The following is a 17,001-nucleotide window of genomic DNA, read 5'->3' as shown; positions in this document are numbered from 1 at the left end:
GGCAAAGACATGTTAATGATAATATTGGTTTGGGGCACACAGAAGTCTGTTGTCTTCAAAACTGCAACTATACTCGCAGCTGTCTCCAGTGATTAGCGGAATCGCTGCTAATTGAGGTTTAAGAACAGCAAGCATGCTACTTCTCAGAGCACTCTTTGATAGAGTGGATCAGGTCAGAGTATTCTGGTGTGGCTGTTTTCTTCTTTAGGCTCTTAGATACTGGTTTACTATCACCTACACGACTTCATGCTTCTTAGTATCTTGTTTTTTTCATTTTGTTTTCTGGCACACATTGCTCTGCTGTGCATTGACATTTGACCTGAACTGCTTTCTGTTGAGTCATTCCATTCTATAGTACCCATATACATCATACACAATCTCTAGCACAGAATAATACATATAGGGCTTCAATAATGACTTCTTCTCTACTTTCTCTCTGAGTACCTTCTGCAACCTCGATGTCTTCATTCCAGAGTGCTTGTGAAGCGGGGCTGCTGTCAGATCTCCAGTCATTTCTTATGAAAGGCTGAATAAGCATCGGACTACTTCCTAGAAATGTCTCACTCATGTAGATTTTGTTCCCAAAGCACTGCAGTCTTGTCATCAGAATCACTGCCTACTCTGAGCTCGCTGTCAATTTACCACTTTGAGTGGGAAAAGCATTGTGAGGCAGGAGGCAGTGAGCTTTCTAGTACAAACAACATTTGTTTTTGGTTTTTTTTTGTTTTGTTTTGTTTTTGAGATGGAGTTTCACTCTTGTTGCCCAGGCTGGAGTGCAATGGTGCGATCTCGGTTCACCGCAACCTCTGCCTCCTGGGTTCAAGTGATTCTCCTGCCTCAGCCTCCCAAGTAGCTAGGATTGCAGGCATGTGCCACCATGCCCAGCTAATTTTGTATTTTTAGTAGAGACAGGGTTTCTCCATGTTGGTCAGGCTGGTCTTGAACTCTTAACCTCAGGTGATCCACCTGCCTCGGCCTCCCAAAGTGCTGGGATTACAGGCATGAGCCACTGCATCTGGCCAACATTTGTTAAATAAGCGATTAGCATTCTCATGAGGCATTTTCTCTAATTGCTGGTGATGAGGAATAGACACACACACACACACACACACACACACAATTTTGTGGGTGGAGGGGAGGGCAAGTTATTTACAAATAGTTTTTGTCTTAGAGATATTATATGTGCCTGTGTGAACTATATATACCTGTGAATCCTATTCAGTTATTTGCATGTTGCCAAACAAATGTGAAGCAAAAAATCCTGAACTGAATCAACCCATTTCAAAAGCCCAGTCTGCACAGTTAAAAACAACATGTTTTCCAAGCTCAAACCAACTAACTTTTGCAGCCTAAAATGCACAGCATTCAGTCATTTGTGTACGTATATACATGCATATATTTTAAAGAAATTATTCCAAAGAAATTATGTGCTATAAACAAATGTTAGCGAATATTTAAGTTTGTTTATGTCAGGAAAATTAGCAAAGAAGATCTTGATTGGCTGAATGGAACCGCCCACTTCCAGACTCCTTTCAGCCCTCGTCACTCCAGGTGTTCTGTTCTATTGAAGTATAAAATGGGTTAACATGTTTCTAGAGAATACCAAAGAAGTCAAGTGGGGAGTGGATTTCAGAAATGACATACCACCCAACCAGGATCTGGTTTTTCCTGACACTGACTGGATGTATTGTAGTATCTTCAGATTGGAGCACCTCCCTGATTTTGTTTTTGGGATTCTTCACTGTTAGAAGGACTGAGGGATCACATTAGAAGTGGATATTCTGAAGTCAGCCTAAATCCCATGTGGAAGTGGATTGAGCCATTGAGAGGAATTAAGTACTGATGCGTGCTTTAACATGGATGAATCCTGAAAGCATTATGAGAAGTGAAAGATGCCAGACACAAAAGGCTGCATATTGTACGATTCCATTTATATGAAATGTCTAAAATAGGCAAATCCATACAGAAAGAAAAGAGGTTAGCCTAGAAGGGAGAGTCTAGAACACCGTAAATGCTGGGTTTCTGGCTGTGTCTTGCAGAAGAGCCTCAATTTTGTGCTTATACTGAAGGTTTGTCCAAGCTGGGTCCAAGGTGATTGTTAGTTTCTCCCCCATGAATCGTTGGCAGAGGAATCTTTGGCAGCTTCAGTGTCCATGAGATATATCTGTTTGGAACAGAAGGAGGCAGCTATGGATATTTCCCCACCTATTGGTGATAATTAAAAATCACCTGTGCCTGGACCTTTACGATCAACTTGGGCTTTCAAAAATTGGTTTTTGTTTCCTAAGTCCTATAGGGATTTCTGCCCAGCCAGATTTGGAGATAAGTATTCCCCAAACAATCATTGTTCTATGATCCCTATTTCCCTCTGTCTGAATGGAATGGGATATTATTATTTTGGCTTGCATTTGCATGAATATGGCAATCAATCTTGAGGTGTAATTTGTATCTGGGCTACCTTGTACCCAGACCTCAGTGTGTCCACCCTTTAGACATTTGCTTTTATTTGAGGGATATAAAGGTCATAAACCTTGAGCCCTATCAATGACATCACCTAGAGTCTCAGATCTTTTTTCCCCTCCCCATACTTTAGAAAAGTCAGTGCTTATATTACTAATAACTTCCACGTCCATGTTAGTGTGATGTCTTGGTCCTATAAAGAGGTTGTCTGTGTGTGATATGGAACTCAATAAGCCCATTGTGATTCTGACTGCTCTTTGGGAAGTTTCAGTTGCTCTCTGATTCCAAGCAGGCACAATTTCTGGTCCTCAGTTGAGAAATCACCTGGCAATAGTTGATATTAGGCATAACTATTAGGTTGGACCATATATCCTGTCTTGTATGTCAAAAACAGTCAAATATCAGTAGTTTTGTGTGTTTTCACCAAAGGGAGTGTGATCTCCTTGAGATTAGGATATATCTTGCTCATTTTTGTTCATACCCTTCCATCATACCATCCTAACACAGTGCCTGATAAAATTATTGAAGAAATGAGTGAATGAATGAATGCATTAGTTCCCCATTTGAAGTGCCCATGTCTAACTCAGGATCTGGAGGTACCCCTGTATGCTGCATTCATTTCCTTACTATCAGAGGACCATCCTGTATTACATAAGAACTGTGTTTGAAAACAACAAGCTGTCTTGTTTAGTTCAAGCTCAAAGTGCATTCTGACGAATGGAAGAAATGAGTCAGGGGCTGAATGTTGGGTGAGACTGTGAAGGGCTATGAGTGACATTCCCAGGACTTTGAATCTTACTCCATAGCCAACTGGGAGTTATCATCGAGTTTTGAAGCAAAAAATCCAACTGTTTTTGCTTTAGTGGAACATGTCTGTATTTTAAAAGAAAACTATATTTATTCATCCTTTGATGGACAGAATGCTAATATTGAAAAGACAGATGTATTTACCTTGAGGAAAGGGATAATTTATGTGCATTCAATCCTACGAAATCCTTCACATAGCACAGTGTAAGCCTGATTACACATGATTAATAATTGCACGTGGGCTGATTGCTGGGCATTCTTGGCTGGGATGTTTTTGTAGATAATTAAAGATTTATTTGGCTGCAAATACCTCCCCTAGCTAGAGAGTGGTTGGCTGTTGTTGCTAGAAAACCTTCACACATGCATGACAATTTAGGCGGATGATGATGTTTTAGAAGCGTCCACTCGGAGATGCCAGGAAATGGAAAGCTTGTGTGAAGGACATGTAGAGATTTACAGATGGCCCTAGCTGTGTCCATACAGCAGTAAATTCTGACTTATCATCACTGCATTGACAACATGTGAATAAACTTCTGACAGGCATTAGCAATTGAATTTCCCCAGGTATAATAAATTGTCTCTCTCTCTGATCATTTCATATCGAATGCTGAGTCTTTTCAAAGCTTTGAGCCTGAGCTATAAACCCGACATGACCTGTTTGAACTTCTGGGAAGGGCAGGTGCTTGGCAAAGATGTGGATAAGAGGAAGTGTCTCTCGTTTTCTGCCTGCCTTTCTGACCACCAGCAATACCCCCACCACCACTGCTTCCAAGCCTTTGGTGTGTGCCACGTTCATCTAGGGATGGGGAAAGGGATTCCTCTTCTAACAGTGAGTCATATAAAATAAACCATTCTTGCCCACCTTTAGAACTTTCATAAGTCTTTCATGCCACATGTCAGCCCAGCCATGTGTGACAATGATTAAATACTTGCTGTCACTGGTGGTGTATCTGTTAGGTGTGGTTAAATGCTCAATACCCAGATTCAGAATGTTGGAGCTGGTATTTTCTGAAGATCCACAATCCAGGGTTGCTCCTTCATACTTCACAGAACTGCCCAGAGTTAAGTGTTCTGCCCAACATTACCCAATAAGCCAAGAGTTAAGTGTCCTGCTCAACATCACCCAAGCAAGTTAGTGAAGAAGCCAGGCCTGGCGCCAAGGCAACTGGACCTTAGCCTAGGGTCCTCCCACTGCACTGTGCTTTCTTCATTCCATTCATCAGACAACAGTTTTGGTGAGCCTTTCAAAGCATAAAACAAACTGTATCACTCTTCTGTTAATAAAATAAAATAAAATAAACCTCCAATGGCTTCTCAACCCACCCAGAAACAAATTCAAAGTCCTTAAATGTGAAGTCCCAGGTGCTCTAACCTCATCCACATCTCCCACCTCATTTCCCTCTGCCCTCTCTGTTACCGCCATGGGGCTTCCTTGGTGGTAGTGGTCACACACACCAGGGTTATCCCTGCCTCAAAACCTTTGCACAACATTCTTCCGCCTGCACTGCTCCTGCCTCAGATAGTGACATGGCCCTTCTTTATTCATTGTTCGTGGGTTCTTTTCTTGACCCTTCCTAAAACATCCCCTCCACACCCGCCTCCAGCGTAGTCTCCCCATTCTGATATATTCTTCTATATTTATTTCTTTGTGTTTTCATTCCTCCTTCCCAGGAGAATGTAAGTTCATGAATGAAGGGGTTTTCTCTCTTCTGTACATTGTATTTCCAGCACCTACAGTAGTGATTTGCAAATAGAAGGTACTCAGTAAACAGCTTTGTTGTTGTTGTTGTTGTTGTTGTTTTGAGACAGAGTCTCGCTCTGTCGCCCAGGCTGGAGTGCAGTGGCGCAGTCTTGACTCACTGCAACCTCCATCTCCCAGGTTCAAGCAATTATCCTGCCTCAGCCTCCCAAGTAGCTGGGATTGCAGGCATGCACCACCACACGTAGCTAATTTTTGTATTTTTAGTAGAGACAGGTTTTTACCATGTTGACGAGGCTGATCTCAAACTCCTGACCTCAGGTGATACACCCACCTTGGCCTCCCATAGTGCTGGGATTACAGGAGTGAGCCACCGTGCCCAGCCAGTAAACAGTTTTGAATCAATGAATGACTGGATTTATTTTCAGGTTTTTTCAAAATCTATTGTCATTTATTTGCTAACTCAATAAAAGTACTGGATTAAAACATTTTCAGTGTAGTTTGTCTAGTACTTTTTAAGCATGCATTTTGTGTTTTGTCATATTCTGTATGTTGTGGGGGCTGACAAACAACTGCATACTACAGACTATTAGGGATTTTACACGTCATAAGGAATGTTACAGAACACAGAAGATTTCTTTTTTTCTATTTTTTTTAGACAGAGTCCCGCTCTGTCATCCAGGCTGGAGTTCAGTGGCACGATCTTGGCTTACTGCAACCTCCACCTCCCAGGTTCAAGCAATTCTGGTACTTCAGCCTCCTGAGTAGCTGGAATCACAGGCACACACCACCACACTCAGCTAATTGTTGTATTTTTGGTAGAGAGGAGGTTTTGCCATGTTGCCCAAGCTGGTCTCCAACTCCTGGGCTCAAGCAATCCGCCCACCTCGGCACCCCAAAGTGCTGGGATTACAGGCTGGAGATTCCAGGTAATCATTTATGCACGTGGAAAACTGGTGTTCCATGAGGCAGTCTTGGCATTAACAAGAACATGGATTTAAGAGTCCTCACCCAAGGCACACACTTTTCCACATAGCATAGTCCCAGCCCCTCCTCGTTGCGTAATGTCTGATCATTTCACTCATTAAATTACCCAGACAGACCCTAAAGGCCTCTGAGTTTGCATCACCTGAAAGTCAGCATGGGCTGTGAGGATTGTGAGGTGGAGCTCACTGTGGAAGGATGGCATTAGGGAAGACTTTCTGAAAACAGAGAGAGAAGCAAGGGGCTTTCTAACGGATGACAGCAGCATGTGCCAAGCACAGGGAATAGGAATGATGGTGTTGGCCATTGAGGCCGTTGGATGGTGGGTGTTGAGTGCAGCTGGGAGAAAAACAGATGGAGGACCCTGCAGTGTCTTCACATCAGTGTTCAGGCAGGCAGATGGCAAATGCAGGAGAGCAAAGCCGCATTTCAGAAGGTTCCTCTGCTGCCTCCAGGGGACAGAAAGCACACGAGCAGGGAGGGAGGTCAGGTGTACCCCGGAGTGGTCACATCTTAATATGCACAAGGCTTCTTAGAAGTTTCCGCCTCACAGAAGACAGAAAATGAGTGTGCACCAGCTCACTGGGTAGGAGGAGAGGCAGTTTGCCACTGGAGGGGATAGGTTGGGGCTCTGTCCACCTATAAATATTGAGGCACCCTTGTCACCTATGGGGCAGAAAGTGAGAGAGAAGTGGCATAGAGTATGGAAATAAAGAAACAGACAGGGATGCACTGATGTACTAGATAAGACAGGAAAATGTCAAAGATAAAAAGATACACCAAGATAACTCCACAGGCCCAGGCCGTTGAAACTGGGAGAATTCCTTTTGAAAGAGTGTTTTCGTTTGCAGATCATATATATTTTTAAGTACATGGAAAGGTAGAGGGCTATAAAATCCTGTTTGAAGAGCCCATGCACCAAGCAATGATAAATTATAAACAAGGCTCTTTGGTGTGACAATTTGGCAATGTGCTGTCAATCACAGAGAGCCTTTTGAGGTTGGTGCCTCTCAGCCCTCAGTCCTTGAAGTTAGCATTGCTTCATGTCGTTCACTCATTGAATCATCCTTACTCAATGCTGAGCACTGTGTGCTGTGTGCTAGAGGCACAACACACTCACAGCACAGCAAAGAGACAAACCTTTGCCTTAGAATGGATAAGAGCTATGAAAGATTTGCTACGATACAACTGGAAGGTGCACATAGTGCTGGCACAGATAGTTACGGACCAGATTTGTTCTGCCAGCATGCAGCAAGCCAATCACTGCAGCAACAGGTTTTGCAAAAGAGAAAATATTTTTATTCACAAGGCTGCAGAGCAAGGAGACCAGAGAATAAATCTCAAATCCACCTCTCCAGAAATAAGGCTTGGGAGTACTTATGGGAAACTAGGTAGCATGGTCTAAAGTATGGGGAAAGTTAACAACTGGCAGGTATGAAAGGTGAGGTAATCAGGGTTTCTGTGCAAGCATCATCAAGCTACATGGCTCTTCCTAAGACCCATGTGCAGAAAATGGCAGCGTTAGCACAATCTAAGGGTGGAGTTTTCGGCTCTCTGACATCAAAAGGACACTCTTTGGTCACCCGCCCAGGCCCAGTTGAGTCAGTAGTCTCAACCGGCTTGGACAAGAGCTGTCCCCAGTTCCTGAAAAACAACTTTAAGCACCTGTTAAGTCAGTGACCCACAGCCAGACATGTTATCTATAAGGAAGCTAATGGGAGTTTTAAGATCAACTAGAAGTAAGCAATTACAGCAAGCAAGGCAGGTGAAGTTCGGCAGGCTCAATCTGGTTAGCCCTCCGTTTCAACACGGGGAGGAACATATTTTCCTCCAAGGGTTCCTGATACACCACTGAGTTGTTCAAGTACCAAAAGTTCAATGTGCAATAATAACCTCACTTTAGCTTTGTTTATTTTGTTTTGCTTTTTAATTACACAAGTAATATATGAACATGTGTGCAGATAAAAGATACACCCAATACAAAAATAGATATAATAAAAAGCAAAAGTTTCCTTGATTCATTCCCACTGAATGAACTCCTACACCTTCTTGGAAATAACTACTGTTAATAACTATTATGATAGCTTTACCTAGTCCTCACTGTATTCCCTAGTGGCTCTGAGGCACCATCACCCTACCTTGAGGCTTTTGTTCTCCAGCCCTGCTCTCTATTTACTATCAGTCCTTTCATGGACAAAGACCAAGGCCCTTTCTTCCAATAGGTTTTCTCCTAAAATTGCTTCAAGTCCCACTGGATATGCAGCAAACACTCACCCCTCCCTTATCCGCTTTTTTGTGGGACCACGACCAGAGAAGGAGAACCCCTGGAGGAAACTGGAAGTCGCTCACTTCTCTGAGACCAGCGTGGAAAGTCTGTTCGTGCATCTCCAACCGGGGGCCCTGCCAGTGCATTCTCTGCCCTCCTCAAAACGGAGAACCAGTCAAGCCAAAAAGCCAGACTCCTACACCTTCTCAGAAATAACAACTCTTATTAATTTGGTTTGTGATCTTCTAAGTCTTTTTTCTATACATCATTTAAGTACAGCCAGAAATATATGGAAAGGATGGTATTTATATTTAAATGGGCCTCTTCCCTGTGCATTATTTTATAACTTGCTTTATTCACTCATTGTGTCGTAGATTTCTGCACCTCTCTGTGTGCATCTTAAACTGTTGTTTTAGTATCCATGGGATGACTGAGCCATATTTAGTTAAGTCCGCCTCACTTAGTATGGCTGTTTTCCCCACGCAGCATTAATGCCTATCTTGTCCTCATGCTACCTGCTTGGAGGCAGAACGGGAGCTTGCCCCACTGGGCTTTCTTTGGTTGTGAGAAGCAAGCTTCCTGTCCCATGAAGGCCAAGCGCAGCTGTTACTACATGCCCCTGTGCCACCACTGAAGGGCTGAGCCATTTGGTTTTTAAGATTTCACTTCCAGGAGCTGGAAGGCAGCCAAGCCTGGAGAAAAGAGAACTCATTGCCTACCTGTGAGCTCAGAAGACACACCCCGAGGAAAGTTTCTCCTGGAGGTTTAAGTTCTAAAAACATTCTCCCAGGTTATAGGCTGCCTCTCCCTGAGCTTATCTCTGCCTGGCTTTATCATCAAGTTCTTTTACAGAAACCTAGGTAAGGCTTTACCAAGGCAGGGAACTAAAAAGGTATTGATAGGGAGTTGAATATTATTCTATTCTTAGAGTTTTCCTTTCTCTCTTCCATTCCCTCAGGAGTTCTCTTAGACCAGGCTGTTATAAAAGTGAGAGGACCCCTCTCCCACCCACTCCTACCCTCGCCCCAGAGTTTCTTGCCATTTCTGAACACCTAAGAGGACTATATTGTTATAGAAATGGCATTGGAACCAACGTGGTACTGTGAAAAGCCTCAGCTTGATGCTGAGGCTACAGACCTGTTGTATTTGGATTGCAGAGTGTTGCAAATAAAAATGAATCCAGGAGGCTGGCTAGCATGGCAGTTCACGCCTGTAATCCCAGCATTTTGGGAGGCCAAGGCAGGAGGATCACTTAAGTCCAGGAATTTGTGACCAGCTTGGACAACATAGCAAGATCTCATTTCTACAAAAATTTAAAAATTAGCTGGGCATGGTTGGTGCATGCCTGTAGTCCCAGCTCCTCGGGAAGCTGAGGCAGGAGCATCACTTGAGCCCGCGAGCTTGAGGCTGCAGTGACCCGTAATTGCACCAGTGTACTCCAGCCTGGGTGACAGAGCAAGACCCTGTCCCTAAAAAAGAAAATTAAATTAAAAGATAAATAAAATAAAAATGAATGTTGGTCACTGGAGAAACATCTGTACTCTCCAATTGGCTGAGCCTCCACCACTCCCTGTTTCATTCATTTATGCTTCTAAACTAATCCTATAGGCACTAAGTGGGTGAAGTCTGACGTCTTGGCTTGGCTTTGCCACATAGAGTTTCTGGATTGTGGGACCCTCATTTAACATCTTTGGGCCTCAGTTTCCTAATTTGTAGAAAGTTATAGCATGAGTTAATTGTATATATCAGCTCTGGTAAACAATAAAGACTAACCCATGAGAACGTGCAGGACAATATTAATTACACTCACAGCATGCCTCCCGACATCATCTCTTCACCAGAATGTACATTTGAGAACAAAAGGCTTTATCCGGCTCAATTTTGAGCTTATCTACTCCCAGATAACTTTTCTGACATATTCCCACTGCATTCTGATAAGATAAAAACACTCTGCAAACAGAAAAGTACTACAAAATATCATCACTGATAGCCTCACCCTAACCTAGTCCTCACCGTATCTCCCAGTGGCTCTGAGGCACCATCACTCTACCTTGAGGCTTTTGTTTGCCAGCCCTGCTGTCTGTTTACTATCAGTCCTTTCATGGACAAAGGCCAAGGCCTTTTCTTCCTATAGGTTTTCTCCTAAAATTGCTTCCAGTCCCACTGGACATGCAGCAAACACTCACCCCTGCCTTATCAGTTTATTTGTGGGACCACGACCCGAGGAGGGGAACCTTGGAGGAAATTGCAAGCTGCTCACTTCTCTGAGACCAACATGGAAAGTCGGTTTGTGCATCTCCAGCCCCGGGTCCTGCCGGGGCATTCTCTGCCCTGCTCAAAAGGGAGAACCAGTCCAGCCAAGAAAGAAAGGAAATGCCAGGCTCCTAAATATGCTATGGGCAGAAACAAAGACAAGTTACCCTATGTCTTGCCATTTCCCCTGTGCACATGGTGACAAGATGATCCAAGTAGGATGTGCAAGAAAACCCGGAACACTTTTGGAGAGGAGTCTGCAGCTGCAGGATGTTTTTGCCAGATACAAACACGTTGGCCAAGAACAGTGCTTGCTCTGCAGCCAGTACTGTCCAGGCAGCAGACCACCCAGATGGCCAGGAAGCAGAGGCCCTGGAGCACATGGCCCACAGTCACTGTGCACTCAGGTGTCAGGTCAAACTTCAGGAGGACTGGTGCAGACTACGGTCTCCTGTGCCTACCTTCCTGGCAGAGCGAATTCGCCTTCACCTCTGGGGACTGAGCTGCTGCCCAGAATTTGATTCTCTTTCCACCAGTAACTTCAATTTAGAGAGAAACTTAGAAGCCTCTTTTCATGAAGATGGATGAAGGAGTCTGTGCTGGTTCCTCTTCTGCCTCTGTTTCTGGAGGGAGGCCAGCTAAGTGATATTCAGCAGCAGAATCCAACCGGAACTAGTAGGAAATTGATGTGCTTTTTAAATCCTCTAGCTTCATGCAATAAATTATCTGAAGCTCAGCTTCAGATAGCAAGAGCACTCTATGCCCATGGCAATTTCTCCAGCCAGGATCTGCTTCAGCGGAGTGACACATTGTTATCAGAGAGGATGTCTTGGGTGCTACAGGCAATTCCCTGTTGGTGCCTCATTGTTTTCTGTGAATCTTTTAGTTAGTGGTGTCCATGGAAACAACATATGATTGATGGGCCATTATTAGGTTGGACAGTACCTAACCATTAGTGGAACTAGGAGCTGACCCTGAGCCCCAGGAATGAGGGCCTCTGATAGCCAAACCCCTCTCTATCTCTACAGTTTCTGAAGTATGTGGCATTATAATTCAGCAGGGGGCGCTTTTACGAGGCCTGAGGGAGGCTTGATAGGGGCTTTAAAGGCACCGACGGCAATTGGTGAAGTAGACTTTTATCTAAAGGGGGCAGAGACGGCAGGTGACAGCTTAAAATGGCCGGAGAAATCAATGGTTCAGTCTGCCTATCTCTGTTTAGTATGTGGGTAGACATACGCACACATACACATAACAAGAAAGGAAATTGCTTACCTAATGGTTCTCATTTTTGTAACTCGTCATAAACCATAGTTAGTACTTACTACTTTCGTCACTACACATTGCACTTTACATCCACCCTCCGCTGATGAGGGGTTTATCTGATGAGTTGACTCAACCTTCATTCCTGAGAAGTCTGAATCCTCAGTGGTTCTGCCTATTTTTGGTTGCTGTCATTTTCTACTAAATTTTACTATTAGATATGAAATTACTCCCAGAGAAGAAGAGAGCAAATGATCTAGGCCTAGGAAAGTATCTAGTGAGATTGCTGAAGAGCACCAGGGGCCTCCGTGAAGTTCATGGTCATTAATTTAAAATGGAGCCAGTCAGTATAACTGTGGGTGGTGAGCTGGATTTAACCATATTTGGGCCTTTGCCAGGTGAGTAGGAAGGAGGGAGAGAGGCTCAGGGAGCTGAAGGTATATCCAAAAGCATGATTATAACAATGAACCATGAGGTTCTGGCTAAATGATGAGGAAAGAACAAGCATGAAAGGGAACCGCACACTCAAAGGTGGGAAGAGGGATGGATTCGAAGTCAAGAGAAGTGATGTGACTCCACCCGTGTTATTCCACATTTCCATTAGGCTTGTTTGTAAGTTCAATGCTAGTAATTTGGAGACTATATAAACTCTTTAGAATTCCTTATAACTTTCTTAGAAATTTTATTTCTATGACATGATTTAATTCATGAGAACATGGGTATTGGTATCAAGAAGGGCAACAGATTGTCATCGTTGACTAGGGCATCCCAGGAGTCAACCTACTTGGGGTCTAATCATAGTTCTGCCACTTACTTGCTGGGGGAACTTCAGCAAGTTGTTCCACCTTTCTGTGCCTCAGTTTTCTCATCTGTAAAATGGGAATAATAGTATCTATCATAGGGAGATGGTGGGAATGATTGAGTTAATGTTCGCTTAGCACTTGGAAATGTGCCTGGCACATAATAAATGCTCATGAAGTATTAGCTATTACTGTTGTAATCAGTGAGTGCTTTTATACTGTGCAATGGGACATTTTCTATTCCTAATTCCATCCTGAAATAGGTAAGAGATTTTACTTACTTTTCTTGTTTCATGTGTTTCTTACCTAAGCGAGAAAATAGCTTCTAGCCTGAACTGTGCTTATGTTTATCAAAGCAGGCTTTCAAGCATCTTTTCTTCTTTCTGACATTTTGTGCTTTGACACTCTGTGTGTTCTGTAAATATTTCCTTTTCTCCCCTCAGTGTCCTTCCCGCGACCCATAGTTTCCAGGGTTTTCCTGTACTCCTTTATCTCTGACGGAATCAGGAAACACCAGCAAAATGCCTACCTCTCTTTCCCCACATCACCTTCTCTCTTTTTCCTCAGCTCTCCCAGCCTCCCTGGGAAAGCAGCCAGCTTCTCCCTCCGTTTGGCTACACGGGAAGGAAGGATCAGTTGTAAAGCTCTGCTTGGAGAGGGATTCCATTAAATACTTACACTCTGTAGCTCTGGCCAACCCATGGAAGGTGCTTCATCAATATTTATTTCATTGTCAATCTTCCATCAGCCAGCTCTTTATCACATGTATAGCTACAGAGAATGTAGTCCATGTCTATCTTGGCAGCTTTGCCTCTCTCCACAGCAGAACATGAGTGTCTTTATTTGTGGGGCATTTGAGGAACTACAAATTGTTCTGCATAGCTGGAACAAAAAGCCCCAGAGCCAGTGGTGAGAGGTAAGACTGGAGAAGGTGCAGGGGAGCCAGATTCTTAGTCTGAAAATACAGTATAGGCTTCACTGCAGCATTTTCTCACAATAATCTGGTAGATGGATTTGAGGTGGGTAAGCCGGAGTGGAGAAAGGGAGACAGGGAGACAAATTACAAGGCAATTTCAATGACCTAATATTGCAGTGATAGAAAAGATATATTTCTTTGGGTAGCTACCCAGCAGTGGAATTGCTGGATTGAATGGTAAATCTACTTTGTTAAATTCTTTAAGAAATCTCCATACTGTTTTCCATAGATATTGTGTTAATTTACATTCCCACCAGCAGCGTCTAAGTGTTCCCTTTTCACCACTATACAATTCATCCATGTAACCAAAAATCACTGGTACCCCAAAAGCTATCAAAATTTTAAAAAATTAAGAAGATATCTTCCATTAATTCAGCACCTACCTTATACAGCATGACCTCATTTCATCCTAACAACCACTGAGAGTTTTGAGTGTCTCTGTGCCCCATCTATAGAGGGAGCACCTGGACTCAGGGAAGTTAAGAGATAGCAAAGTGTCAGAGCTGGAATTTGAACCAGAGTCTACACACACACACACACACACACACGCGCACACGCACATTATTTGTTTTTTCTCACTGCATGCTACCTAATACAAGTAGCCTCCCTCATCTGGAGGAGAAGTTATGGAACCTGAACTAAGATAATGGCTGTGGGAATTAAGAGGAGGAGGTAGAAGTGATAAGACCTGGTGACTGGATTTGAAGTAAAGGAGAAGGAATCCAGGATGATTCCCAAAGTTTGGGCTTGTCTGACTGGGAAATGGTGGTACAATTTACATAGGCCATGACAGAAAACACAGGTGTGGTGGAGATAATAATTTTGTATATATAAAAGAGATGAAGAGACATGTCAGTGTCTTGCACATTCAAGACACTTGCCAAGTGAAGGTGATGTGATGGTGGTGGTAGTGACAGTGTTATAGGGTGATGATGGAGGTGGTGATTGTGTTGGTGGATGGCAGTTCAGATGGTGGTGGTAGTGATGGTGTTACAGGGTGATGATGGAAGTGGTGACTGTGTTGGTGTTGGTGGCACTTCAGATGGTGGTGGTAATGATGGTGTTATAGGGTGATGATGGAGGTGGTGACTGTGTTGGTGGTGGTGGCAGTTCAGATGGTGGAGGTAGTGATGGTGTTATAGGGTGATGATGGAGGTGGTGACTGTGTTGGTGGTGGTGGCAGTTCAGATGGTAATGGTAGTGACGCTGTTATAGAGTGATGATGGAGGTGGTGATTGTGTTGGTGGTGGAGGTGGTGATTGTGTTGGTGGTGGTGGCAGTTCAGATGGTGATGGTAGTGATGGTGTTATAGGGTGAAGATGGAAGTGGTGATTGTGTTGGTGGTGGTGGTGGCAGTTCAGATGGTGGTGGTAGTGATGGTGTTATAGGGTGATGATGGAGGTGGTGATTGTGTTGGTGGATGGCAGTTCAGATGGTGGTGGTAGTGATGGTGTTACAGGGTGATGATGGAAGTGGTGACTGTGTTGGTGTTGGTGGCACTTCAGATGGTGGTGGTAATGATGGTGTTATAGGGTGATGATGGAGGTGGTGACTGTGTTGGTGGTGGTGGCAGTTCAGATGGTGGAGGTAGTGATGGTGTTATAGGGTGATGATGGAGGTGGTGACTGTGTTGGTGGTGGTGGCAGTTCAGATGGTAATGGTAGTGACGCTGTTATAGAGTGATGATGGAGGTGGTGATTGTGTTGGTGGTGGAGGTGGTGATTGTGTTGGTGGTGGTGGCAGTTCAGATGGTGATGGTAGTGATGGTGTTATAGGGTGAAGATGGAAGTGGTGATTGTGTTGGTGGTGGTGGTGGCAGTTCAGATGGTGGTGGTAGTGATGGTGTTATAGGGTGATGATGGAGGTGGTGATTGTGTTGGTGGATGGCAGTTCAGATGGTGGTGGTAGTGATGGTGTTACAGGGTGATGATGGAAGTGGTGACTGTGTTGGTGTTGGTGGCACTTCAGATGGTGGTGGTAATGATGGTGTTATAGGGTGATGATGGAGGTGGTGACTGTGTTGGTGGTGGTGGCAGTTCAGATGGTGGAGGTAGTGATGGTGTTATAGGGTGATGATGGAGGTGGTGACTGTGTTGGTGGTGGTGGCAGTTCAGATGGTAATGGTAGTGACGCTGTTATAGGGTGATGATGGAGGTGGTGATTGTGTTGGTGGTGGAGGTGGTGATTGTGTTGGTGGTGGTGGCAGTTCAGATGGTGATGGTAATGATGGTGTTATAGGGTGAAGATGGAAGTGGTGATTGTGTTGGTGGTGGTGGCAGTTCAGATGGTGGTGGTAGTGATGGTGTTATAGCGTGATAATGGAGGTAGTGACTGTGTTTGTGGTGGTGATAGCAGTGCAGATGGTGGTGGTAGTGATGGTGTTATAGGGTGATAATGGAGGTGGTGACTGTGTTTGTGTTGGTGATAGCAGTGCAGATGGTAGTGGTAGTGATGGTGTTATAGGGTGATAATGGAGGTGGTGACTGTGTTTGTGATGGTGATAGCAGTGCAGATGGTGGTGGTAGTGATGGTTTTATAGGGCGATGATGGAGGTGGTGATTGTGTTGGTGGTGGTGGCAGTTCAGACGGTGGTGGTACTGATGGTGTTATAGGGTGATGGTGGAGGTGGTGACTGTGTTTGTGGTGGTGATAGCAGTGCAGATGGTGGTGGTAGTGATGGTGTTACAGGGTGATGATGGAGGTGGTGACTGTGTTTGTGTTGGTGATAGCAGTGCAGATGGTGGTGGTAGTGATGGTGGTACCTGCATTGAAGTAACAGCAATAGGAGTGGCAATACATTGTTGTTTTCACCATAGTCCTTTCCTATATTCCACATGTTCTGGTACAGAGGGAAATAGTTTTGCTAGAAAAGGCAGAAATCATATCATACCCACAATGATAGAGGTCTAAGTCTGTTATTGGCATGCTGAAACTTAAACTACCATAGTTTACTTAGCAGTGGTTTCTGGGGAGCAACAAAGTACAGACAGAATAATATTTGGAATGATAATGTTTGGTTCTTCTTAAGACAAACTTTTAGATACCTTAAAAAAAGATTTTGCCAGCCGGGCACTGTGGCTCACGCCTGTAATTCCAGTACTTTGGGAGGTTAAGGCAGGCAAATCACGAGGTCAAGAGATCGAGACCATCCTGGTAAACATGATGAAACCCTATCTCTACTAACAATACAAAAATTAGTTGGGCATGGTGACAGAGTGAGACTCTGTTTAAAAAAAAGAAAAAAAAGATTTTGCCAACATGTACTGCATCTTAGTCAAAGAGCAATACAAGAGAACACAGAGTTGCATTCTCTTCCAACACAGCCACCTTCCAAAGCAATCTATCTTCTCTCAGTGTGACACACCCTGCACGATGAGGTTGAATAGCTACTGGATGACTGAAGGATCTAGTGGAGAAGAATGAAAGATTGTGGAAAGCAAAATGAAAACATTCTACACCTTTGAGTGGATGTGAGTTTGATATTGCAAGACTGCTT

Source organism: Macaca mulatta, chromosome 1 (assembly GCF_049350105.2).
Source record: "Macaca mulatta isolate MMU2019108-1 chromosome 1, T2T-MMU8v2.0, whole genome shotgun sequence".
Lineage (NCBI taxonomy): Eukaryota > Metazoa > Chordata > Mammalia > Primates > Cercopithecidae > Macaca > Macaca mulatta.
The sequence above is the reverse complement of the archived record's forward strand: the minus strand, read 5'-3'. Positions refer to the sequence as shown.